Genomic DNA, 12,841 nt, shown 5'->3' with positions numbered 1-12,841 from the left:
ATCCTTTATTCTGCTCTTCACTGTCATCTGGATTAGTGGTTTTCAAACTTTTTGATGCCAAGGACACCCTTTCTAATATATATGTATATAAGATGACCAAAGTCTTATATCACGATATGTGTAATTTTATTTCACGATTATGATATATTTCACAATATAGTTATTTTTGCTTTAAATAAGGTTTTTATATCAACATTGTTGATGCCATTGAAATTGCATAATTCCATTTTTCCATTATCACCATATTCATATGATTAAAAAGCTAATACTAGCCTAAAAAACTCTCAGGCTTAGTGAAGACTGATAAAGAAGGAGCAAAGGAAACAAACTACAATATAACAAAGACACAAATTAAATAAACCTACCTGAAAAATGTGAACTAGAACTAGAAATACTACATAAAATGTATAATCAAAAACAAAGCCTAGTCTTTACTGTGTAAATTAAATGTACATGTATTCTAATTTAAAGTTATAAAAGTTATTCAGTCAAGAGCAGTAAGATATTGTATCTCTTTTTTATTGTTGTTTGATTAGCATTTATAATGACAGCAGGTAGTCTAAATTTGGATGCTGTCACTTTAAGACCGACTTCACGGATCTAATATACTTGAGCATTTTCTCTCTTAACTGTTTACGTGGTTCACCTGATACATAATTGACTCTGTTTAGTGTTTTCTGGCAAATTCATGGTTACTTTGATACATAGGTATGTGTGTTTAACCATTCAAGCTCAACTAGGCAGCAAAAAGCACTCAGTTCAGTGGTCACGCGCTCCATGAGCAGCGGCTTCATGTCGCACGTCCCTCAGACAGTTCTGAGAAACAGTCTCTCAGAGAGCATATACTGTACTGAAATTAGTTGTGTTTCGCTGCTTACTGCGCTTCAATGGTTTAAAATCACCTGTTTTTAACCGTGTCTACCGGTATATCGCCTACTATATATATGCAGCTTTACATTTTTATAGTAACAGACCCATTATATAATGCAAACAATTCATTGCACATTATATATAAACACACACACTCATATTATGCATTATTCTTACTAATAGAATAAGTATATATATTGACTTATTCTATTGGGAGTAATAATTATTTATTTATACATAAATCATCCAGCAAGTCTTTAGAAGGCAGAACTAAAAATGTTTTGTTGTTTCTGTTTCTAAATCAACTATTAACCTCCAACTAGTTTTTGAAAACATAAACAGTAATAATGCAAAAATGTCCATTTTCTTTTCTAAAATTGTCCACCAACACTCTACCACTTCCTTGCAAACCTCTGGTCTGGATGCATCCAGTGAAGAGTTAGAACACCCTATTGACAACACAGTATATGATTACATTGCTATGCGAATGAAGATTTGTTATATGCATGTGTTGCTTCAATGAATACTAATCCAAGCATCTCAAAACCCATCTCAAATGGTGACCGCTGGGGGAAAAAACAACAACACAGTATTGATCTTACGTAGAGCATTCATCCGAGCACTGTTCTCAACCTTTCCATGGTCATATTTTTGACTCTGAATAGGCCACTCTGCTATGAAGTGCTGCCTGTGATAAATATTGAAACTTTTATTGTATTAAATAGCCCCTGGTCTGAGATGATGTACGATCCACGTTCAGCTCGCTTACGATCCCTGAATATGTATGAAAAGCCATAAAATTTAATGACGCTTTACCTTTCCCAAATGCAGTACACACTGGGATGTCTGTCCGAGAAAATACAACAATCTGCCCTTTTGTAAATCCTATAAAACATGGATTAAGCTATGCATGCTTACTACACGTGGACATTATTGGTGCTGTATTTCATGCAGAGTTGGCCCACGTGGGTTTCAGCCACTCTGTGTGGAAATGCTGACAACGTGGAAACCATTAGACAGGGAACAAATCACAGAGGTGTGTTATCAAGAAGACAAAATAGCCACCCCTTCAGGGGCTTCCTCCTTTCGTTTTGTGCATTGTGGCTCCTGATTATCACAGTCTTCGTGTTTTCTGTTCAAATAGCTGACGGCTCACAGACACATCTCAGTAATTATATGTATTTGTGTAGGTGTGTGTGTGTTGTGTGGGTGTCCCATCTGAAGAAAAGCTCTGTCACACTGGTAAGTCGTGCATAACAGTCAGACAGAGCTAAAAGCATTCAACACTGTGATGTTTTCCATCAGAAAATGCCACAAGCGCTCTAGAATCATCACGCATTCACGTACACACACATGCGGGACAAAAGAGGGCACAGCACAAAGAAAACCCTTAATCATCAATACGCTGCAGCATCCTAATGATTTGCTTCCTCTGAAGGTCAAGGCAACAAGCAGCAAATTAGGGGTGATCGAGCCAACAAAGCACAATATGGAGAGTGAATGGAGATGAATGCACTCTAGGTTTATCCAATAAATGCAGGGGATAATTACAGGGTCATTAGGATTTAATGGTACTGATGATTTCGTCCGTACTCGTGCGGCACAAAACACCTGGGGCAAGGAGAGATGACACTGGCGTATCTCTAATCTACGAACACTTTTGGGGACAAGATTGCTATATAAAAAAGGTAATATTGTACAGCGATCTCAGCACTTATGCTACACTAAAAAGTATGGAAAGTATGAATAATATTAAATGCATTAAATAACAAAATATGAATAGGCCTGTCGTGAAAACTATATCGACTTATCACACAATATATTGACGAAGTTAGAAAAAAATTCAAATTTTAAAAAACACTTCTCTAGAAAAATAGATTTGGCAGCAGATATGGAGTGTTGAGGTACTGTGCCTTTGTTCATATGGACATATTTGACTGCTAAGTAGAGTTTGTGTTATACAAATATGCATCCCACCTTATTGAGAAAAGAAGGTCAGGAGGAAAAAAGTCTTCACAAGTGCCTTTTGTTATGTACAAAAACACTTTATACATAAGCTGACTTTATATCAACATGTTCGTTTGTTCTGCTTGTTGTTACTTTGTACTTTTTGTTAACAAATGTTTTTTTTATTCAAGTTGTATTTTATTTAGGATATAGACATTTCAATTCCAGTATCTAAATATTCTTAAGATTTAAATGTTCTTTGTTATTTGAAAGCATGTATTATTATGCTGTTACCGTATATTACCATTATATAATCAGTGAAAAATGGTCTTACAATGACAATAATTTAATTTATCGCAATCATTACTAGGACAATATATCGCCGAACAATATGTAGTTATTGTGACAGAACTAAATATGAAAAATGTGGCATTTAAAGAAAAAGTACACGTTTTAGTCAAAATTTTTACAAAAGATAGTTTGTTATATCTTATATAAAACAATAAAGATGTTCAAAATGAAGACAAAATGTATTTGGACACTTTCAAATGTAATCAAATTAATAATTGAATTACAAAGTGTCAAACTGCCATATATATATAAAAAAAGTGGTATTTGTTTAAAGAAAAGTAGTCTACCTTTCATTCAGAATTTAAAAAATATATATAATTTGAAGATAAAACGAAAGATTTATTGTTTAAAAGCATTTAATCCATGAAACGGTATGCGTTTCAGACATATTTAAGGGTGACAAATAGGTATCCAAATAGTTGTGGACATTAAGAACAACACAAGTCTCCATATATATATATATAAACAGGCATGCGTGATTGTACATGTTTTACTGAAATATCTGAAGTGGGCAGACATTCCAAGATTGTCAAGACAGTTACCACAGTAACCAAGGCAGTAGCCATGAAGAGCAAAGCCTTGAGTGGATTTCAATGAAACTTAACACTGCTAAAGCACAGATGAAAGTTGTTTTTTCCCCCCTGCTTGACAGCATCATTCTCACCTTGATTTATTCTCAAAAGGTGAAGTCACACTGCAGGTTACTATCTTTATCTCTATATTATCTAAATTAGCTATAAAACCAAGACTGAATGTAAAACGTCTGGAGCTGAAGACAAAGAAAAAGTTGTATAAGGTTACGAAGCAATACCAGCCTTGTAATAAAGCAATCAAGAAATAAGTGAATCAGCTGAGCAATGTGGAAATCGTTACAGATAAAGTGGATCAAAGAGAGACCATGAAAATGCAGAGGGAGTAAAATTATAAGCGAGAGGGAAAGCCAGAGAGAAGACGGGAAAATAACCCGGAGCCTTAAAACAATGCATACATTATGGCACACCTCCGACGGGAAGCGTGACATCAAAGCTATGCTAATGCTCATAAACAGCTCAGAGTGATGCAACCGCCACATGCGATCTCTGTCACATACCACCAGAAAACATAGCAATCAAAAATAAACCCTTTACCTCGCTGCCACACTGCACATTTCATATGTGTTTAGCTAAACATTTGGAAACGTCTTGACATCTAAATATTTTTTTTCTCATGCAGAAACCAAGCAAATGAAATGTTCTCTGCTCTGGGGGGGGAGAAGTAAACCTCAACACACATTTGCCACTCACAACTCTACACCTCAATGGTTTCTAGTATGATTTGTGCATAATAAACTGCAGATCTTCATGCGTGAAAGTAATTACGATGATTTGAATTCCTTTCACTTCTTTTTAATTGTTATTTCACAGTTACTGGACCAAGATTAATCACTAGTCTCAGCTTCAGGACTGCCTACATTGCGTCTAATGCATATTGCACACACACACACACAAAATGCCAAGATGTGTAAAACAATAGCAATATCTGATCTAATTGGCTGGCTTTATGCAATTTAGGTAATCAGGGATGCAAATCGCAGTCTTTAAAAAGGTACCAGGTCAATCAAATACATTTTCAAAAAACAATACTTATTACTTTTGAGTTCAACCTTTTCGACAATTGTACAACCATTTGTGGAGTCATTATTTGAACGAGCCACTTTTCTGCTTCTAAATGTCACATAAAAATAAACAGTGACTTAAAGCTACAATATGTACGATTTTTGTAATAAAATATCCCCAAATGACTTGCACAGTGTGATATATTTCCTGCAGTAGTTGTGTACTTACAATATCCCAAAAGTTCCCAAAGATTTTTAATTTCATAGAAATTCCCATTTTAAATAATGGCTCGTCCCTGGTCATTGTCGCCTGTCAATTACGTAATATCCGCGTTATGCTTGGTTTCCGCTCGTACTGCCATAGTAACCATGGTGACAGATGTGGACAACTGCGTTACGTCTAGCGGCACGCTCACGCTGTTGTTGTTTTGTTCAAACATAATGGACCATGGCAAGCAAAAGGAGAACTAAACCGAGCATTAATATCAGCGTGACATTTTCGAGATGCCGAGAGCTTCTCGTCCGTGACAAACTTCGACTTGACAGAGACGCCGCTCTTGCATGTTTTTTATTAGACAGGCGTGTAAATGTACATACAACTAATCATTGTTATATGGCTCAACGTGATGAAATGTTAGAATATTATCAGTATGTTATTCTAATGTTGATCTAACTTACTGCTAGTCTCATACAAACTAACACATAGAATAACATTATAACTTTCAGCACACTCAAATGCAGTTTAGTGTGATAGTGTAGAGCAAGTGAAACAGCGCAACATTACCTCACAAGTTTCTAATAAACTGACCTGTGTGAGTAGTAATTCTGCACTTGCGGGTAGTACGGTAGAATGAAATGTCCTTATTCCTTTATATCCACGGGATTGTGTGTGGCGATGATATCTGTCTCTTATTAGCAATCGTACCCTGCTTCATACCACAGTCATGTTAAAAACATCCATGTATTCACACATCCATAAACATTATTAAAGCATTTGGCATGATGACAAGTTCCATAGTCCCGCTTATGCGTCATCAATCTACACCTTTGTCATTGTAAGAGGTTAGCGACCCCTAGTGGCGAAAAATTACATTTAGTAGCTTTAAAAGGGGCTATATGTAGAATTCAGAAAATCTTGTTATTAGCGACACCGGTGGCCATTAAATGAACTGCAGCCAGAAACTTGTTGCTCGTGCTTGCACTCGTGATCACGTAACGTACAAGAGACTGAACGTGATTCAAGGCCCTGATATACTCACAGCGAAGTTCTAGTTCGTTCTTCGCTTTAAAATAATTTGGAAATGCTTCCAAAGGTTGCTTCTCCCCATGTCTTTTCATTTTCTATTATGAAATAGCCAGTTAAAATTTCCGACCCCAAAGAGCACCTTCAAACATCTGACTGAACTCCCGAGCACCCTAGACACTTTTTTGTCTTTCTTGACTGTTAAAAGAGACGCTTAACCTTAAAACGGAGAATATGAGCGCTGTTGTTCTTCTAAGGAATTCTTAGCGCCGCCCGTCAAAATAAAAGTCTGGTGCGCCATCAAAATAAAAGTCCCGCTTCTAACATTCTGACAACCAATCAGAAAAACGTATCAATGCAGATCTTTAAAAAATGCCAAATATCGGGCTGAAAACGGCCCGAGTCCTTCACTTATAAATCAGTCTATAGGCTTTCGTAGACAACCTAGGATGTCAAGGAGGTCTTGTTTTCTTAAAGTTTAAAAACCTTTATTTAAGGTTTTAAAGATTAAGCATAAAACAATTAAAAACACATAGGCAAAACAAAAAAATATAATACATGGAAAGTCTTACACCCCTTTAACATGACATTCAGACAGCATCTACCAATCTAATGAAAGGTTATTTTCCAGAATAAGCTGCAAACTGAACCAGACCGTATGCCTATAGTCAGAAATATGTCTCTGTACGATCAATCATTACTCAGTTACTGTCTAATCAATTGTAATTAGCGATCAAGGTGCTGATGGGAAAAATCAGGCCTGCAATCTATAAGTGGTGTAGTGTCTTTTAATTCACACCTACTGGCTGATGGGAAATTCACCATTGCTCATGCTCCCAGAGCCCTAACACAGAGCCTTGTTAGCCCGCTAATTTGTTTTGGAACAAACCGAGTCTGGATCTGGCACCTTCCCCGCCATATTCCCCTGAAAGAAAGACATGCTATGACTTATACTAATGTTAAATAAATAGGTTAATAAATCAATAATAATAGTAAAATATGTTGCACTTAATAATAATAACAACCAAAAAATATTGTTATTCATGCATGAGTGATTAGAAGAGATGTAGTTTTGTCTCCTGCCACTCGCTTGCTATGTCTATTAGATTTAATGGCATATACGTCACCAGTATTTGTTCCACAACCTCCTAGTTTACAAATTAAGCACTGCTTGTTAGCATGTGATAGTTATTTTATCCTCGAACAGAGCTTGTCTAACCTCTCATAGTGCTTTGACAGACATTTTAGGATCTCTAAATCCTCCCAGGTGCTCATTGTTCTCGGTGGCATCTCTAGAGACGGTGAGCGGCACCTCTGGAGTGACAGACGGCCTTTGCTCAGCTCATGAGTCTGCCTGCGCTGGGACATAAACTCACGGTGACAGCCTCCATTCAGGCCTCCCAGGTGTCTCCTCTAAAACAGCTATTCAACCTTTCAGCTCCTTAATGAGAATCAACAAAGCATCAAAGCCTTTCTAAACTCCTGTTTCCTCTCTTTCACTAAATGGATCTCTCTTTTTTTCAGCACATGCAGAAAGAATGTCAAACAATGGAAACTGTACACTTAGTTTTATTGTATTTGTAGTTGACATTATATTTAAAGTGTCATGCAGTATGTCATGCAAAACTTTACCTAAAAACTTTTTCAAACAACGCATTATTAGACACAATGTCGTAATTTTCACACCGCTGTGGTATACGCTGGTTGGAAGCTGGGTGGCGCTATGAGGTATTTTTGTTTAGCCTACACTATAACAAAAAGCAGCTTAATTTTAGACCTTGATTTTCATTATTAATGTTATTTTTTTATTTTTGTTATTTGTTTTAACTAAAAAAAATAACATTTTAAAAAATTGTTGTTCGCCAAAACTTATTATGTAAACTTATTATCATGTTGGTTTAAGTTTCTTGTACCAAAAATATAGGTTTATATCTAATTTATTAATTATGACACTTAAGGTCCATTTACATGACACTTTTTTCCTACTTCGGAAAACTTTTTGTGGGTTTTGGCCGTTCATTCACATGACTACTGCGTTTTGGAGGCCTGCATACACAAACTTTTGAAAAAGGGTTTCTAAAAAAAAAACTACTAAAGTACTTAAAGAAAACCAATACATTTAGAGTTTGTAAAAAACACACTGATGTCTATGGAAGCGGCAATAACAATAATTTCCATTATAATTAGACGATACGGTTTATTAATATCAGATACACATTGTGTAAGTAACTTTAACGTTTACACTACTCTTCTCTCAGTTCAGTGGCCACTTACTTTCATGTGTTTTGTGAGAAGTGGATGAATTCACGTGTTGTAAATCTAACAGATCCGATTGACCCTTCGCTAAGCCACGCCCGAAAACCTCCACTGGCCAACCGTGGCTTAGCAACCGTAACTAGGCACGGGAGGTCTGGCAAGCTTTCGAGCGAGGGAAACATGCCGAAGCGTTGTGCGTATGGACTGTGCAAATCTGATACCCGGTATCCTAAAAGTTTGGACGGTGGGGTGGAATTTTTTTCCTTCCAGAAACCTAAAAGCCGAGGGGAGAAATGCTGGCGTGCAGTGGCGCAAAAAGTGGGTATGCGCTATATGCGGCGCATAGGGGCGCAGCAACAGCGGGGGCGCCAAAGCGATGGTAAAACATATATTTTTTTAATTTTTAAAAAATTTGAATTTCTATTTGTGAGCTGCTGTTGTGCGTTTCTAAATAATTTCTGCATTTCCTCAATGTTATATAACCGTCTAGAGGACTAACTGGCTAGAGTAGGCGCCCTCATAAGATTCCATCATAGAATTTTGAATTAGAAGAGGGGGGATAATATCGCGAGCGGGCGGTGGCGCTGTGAGCGCTGAGCGAGCAGGTACGAGTAGAGTTGTCGTCGATAAAGATGGATAAAGTAAAAAAGCTGTCGGGGCTAAAGATAGAAAAAGAAAGACTTACAAGTGAGATGGCAGGTCAATTGATGAGACAGCAGCTAAATAAGTGGATGGTGAAAGGCAACAGGTAGGATTTAAAGTGTGACGTCCACGCATAGCCTACTGGCCATCGGGGCTACCGGGATATTCCCGGTCCCTTTTGGGCCGATACATCTAATAGGCCTACTTTTTTTTCTTTTTTTAACAGCCCATAAAACTCGTAGCTGCTACATCGGAGGCCCATTCGTTTTTTGTTTTGTTTTTGTATTAATTGGCGATGCTGGGTTAGTGCCGGTGTAATCCATTGGTCAAAAAAAAAGTCATTTTTCATGAAACACGTAGATCAGCGGCCCATTGGTTCTTTTCTTGATTGACACTGGGCTGACCCAATCACATCTTTATTGTGAAGTATAGAAATTAGTACAAAACTAATTATGAAAGTTTCCTTTATTTATTTTTCAGTGCATTTGTTTTACAATATATTGTGCATTGTGCAATAAAGAAATACTTCAAAAAAAAGTTGAATTATAATTTTATATCAGCAAGTCTTAAGTGATATGTCAATACATAATGCATTTTAATGAAATAAATGTATTTTAAATAGATTTTGGTATAGTTTTATTTTAAATAGGTTATCCCCAGACATTTAGCCAACATATATCATTTAGTTGTTATCGCATGTCATCCCTGGGTTACTTGCGCTTTCCAGCAAGTACTTTTTGTATTCTTTTAGATAAGTAAATGAAAAACAACCAATCCTCATAGGTCACAACAAGCCCCTATAAACACACAGGCCAGAAATAGTTTGTGGTGTGCGATAAATCACAGGCTAATGAGAGAGCGGTGTGGTGGTGCATTTGTATTCCGCCCAGCTGTTGGCAGACTTATATCTGCTTTGAGCCTCTCATGGCCATAGTGAGAGGAAGAGAGACTGCATTAAGCCATTATAGTCTGACATTCACCCTGAATACAGATGTGCATACATCCATTTCAGTCCATCATTTAGTGTCAATATGCGCAGGAGACAGAGGCCAGAGGAGGTAATCATATATGCAATAAACGCACCTACCGAATCTTTATCTTCATCAGCTGGGCCAAGTGAAGTGCAATTAGGGTCTCTTGGCGTAGGACACATCGCCTAGCCACACTTTATAGTTTGTGCTTGTGTACGCCTGTAGATAAGCAGCCATTTCCATTACCAGAAAATGGTGCAAGAATACAGAAAGAGCTTTAATGCACTCTTTACCACTTAAGTGAGTATATCAGGCATGCCGGGTGGTGCCGTCTCGTTTTAAAGTTGCAGCAGACCTCTTTTATGACTCAATATCTGCTTACTTTAGTAAGATCCGCTTACTGCAAGCCAAACCTGGCCAGCCATGTATGCAGCAGGGGAGCTGTATCAGATGCACCCTTTATAAGACAGTGTCACAGTGCTTTACTCACTCAGATCAGCTCAACAAGGACAGCAGTCACTGCTCTGCACTATACCTTACACTCTTAAAAATTAAGGTTTCAAAAGTTTCTTTCAGTGATCAGTACAAAAAATCTATATTTTTTTAATGTGGAGAACATTTTAATAATCTAAGGGTACGTTTACATGACAATGCTAAAAACAGAGTTTTAAAACGAGTTTTCCACGGGCAGACGACACCATTGTCAAAATGATCCCTATTCACACGGATCTGCGGAAACGTCCAAAGACCTGCTACCAGGCCATGAGATGGTGATGGTAAATGGACTGCATTTATATAGCGTTTGAACAAACCCATGGCCACCAAAGCGCTTCACATATTGCCTCACATTCACTCATGGCAGTGTCAGCCATGCAAGGCGCCATCCAGCTCGCCGGGAGCAGCTGAGGTTAGGTGTCTTGCTGAAGGACACCTCGACACTTGGTCAGGTGGAACCAGGGATAGAACCACCAACCTTCCGGTTTGTAGACAACCAACATGAACCACTGAGCCACTGCCACGATGAAACACTATAGACTGAACACGTAATGCGCATGTGCGTGACGTTATCGTCTTCAGAGATTTGCGTTTTTGTTGTTTACACAGAGACCGTTTTCAAGATTGCACTTTGAAACCCGTTTTCAAAAGTTTGCGTTTTCAGGCACCTAAAACGCTATTGCTATGTAAATGAACGGCCAAAATCCATAAAAAATTTTAACCAATACAACCAAGAAAAATGTGGCCAGTTCCTGTAACGGAGTTCCTATAACTACCAGGTGCAAAATGATAGAGAACCTTTTGTGCAACAGAAAGGTTCTTCGTAAAATAATTTAGAAAAGATATTCACAGAACCATAGATGCTAATAAATAACACTGTAAAAACAAATAATCAATGTAACTGGAAAATACTGAAAAAATTATACAAGCCACCCTGAGAACAAAGCCATCTTATAATGCACAGTGAAAACAGTGAACTGACATTCCCAGAATTCCCTGTGACATTTCACACATTTGATCTTTTTCCACTAAACTAGTTTTTAAGAATGTAGTTTCTAATTGCAAGTTATCAAACGGTGAGGATGCACAGTATATGGAATGAGAGTACAATTATAGTCATTCATACTATAAGCAACATTTCTGTTTTTCTGAAGAAAAAAAAGGTTCCAAACTGGGTTTATGCAGATATGCCATAGAATAACCATTTCTGCATCATCAGGGAATATTAACAGTTCTTACAAAAAAAAACCTCTTAGTGTGAAGAACATTTAATAATCTAAGAACCCTTTTCCACTATAAAGAACCTTTTTGTGAAATGAAAAGGTTCCATGGATGTTAAAGGTTCTTAGTGTAATGCCAATAAATAACCTTGGTAACACTTTACAATAAGGTTCATTAGTTAACTACATTAGTTAACGTTAACTAATAATGAACTGCACTTATAGAGCGTTTATTCATCTTTGTTCATGTTAATTTCAACATTTACTAATACTTTATTAAAATCTTGTTAACATGAGTTAATGCACTGTGAACTAACATGAACAAACAACGAACAGCTTTATTCATATGAACTAACATTAAGAAAGATTAATAAATACTGTAACAAATGTATTGCTCATTGTTAGTTCATGTTAGTTAATACATTAACTAATGTTTAATAAATGAACCTTATTGTAAAGTGTTACCATAACCTTATATATTTATTTTTAGTGTATGCAGAACATAGAAAGTAAACATCTTGGATGTGACAGTAGAGCTTATGCTGCTTGTTAATGTGAATTTACACACACATGTGATTGTGGCACCTGGACCAGATTAAGGTCATCCACGCTGTTAATGGCTCTTCCTCTATGTCTGTAATCTGATCACATCAGAAAAGACCAGGGGTGTGTCTCAGGCTACGTTTGCACGTGGGCGACTATTTTCATAAACGGACATTTCACCCCTCTGCGTTTTCAAAAATAACATTGTACTACACACCTGTCAGTTTTCAGAAAAGTGTTTGTTTACACGAACCCGTGTATATGCCGTCAAAAGCATGCCAAACCTGTTGGTGGCAGTGTAACGAGAAGCTCTAGTCCACGTTAGCCAATCAGAATCCCGAAAATAGTCGCATAATGTGACGTCGGAGTTTTTCTCAGTTTACAAGCAAACGAAGTTTTCCAAAATCCAAAATTCGGGCACTGGTAAGGACAGTAAAGGAAGCTGGCTAACTACTCAGTACAACATCACAACTGGTATTTATGAACAACAGCAGTCTGTCTTTCTGGCATTACTTGCACTGTTATTTAAAGTATATTATGATAAATATTTAGCTTGTTACATATACGTGCAACATTTCATCTAATTATAAATGTTAGCTAGATTATGTGCATTACCTGTCTAGTCATGTATGTTTATGCTTAAATCTAATAAAATAATGATTTGTATTTTTAAAAACATCTATCGCATGTCAGTACTGTATGTGTAGTG

At 37.0% G+C, this 12,841-nt stretch overlaps 1 protein-coding gene across 3 annotated transcripts in view; it reads right to left on the bottom strand.

Moving 5' to 3' along the window:
- The window catches only part of lrfn5a (leucine rich repeat and fibronectin type III domain containing 5a), a 47,306-nt gene that overhangs the window by 28,234 nt on the left and 6,231 nt on the right, over positions 1–12,841 (bottom strand). The gene's annotated exons all lie outside the window — the stretch shown is intronic.

This window comes from Phoxinus phoxinus (assembly GCF_949152265.1).
Source record: "Phoxinus phoxinus genome assembly, chromosome: 13".
Lineage (NCBI taxonomy): Eukaryota > Metazoa > Chordata > Actinopteri > Cypriniformes > Leuciscidae > Phoxinus > Phoxinus phoxinus.
This window is presented reverse-complemented; position numbering and strand designations above follow the sequence as displayed.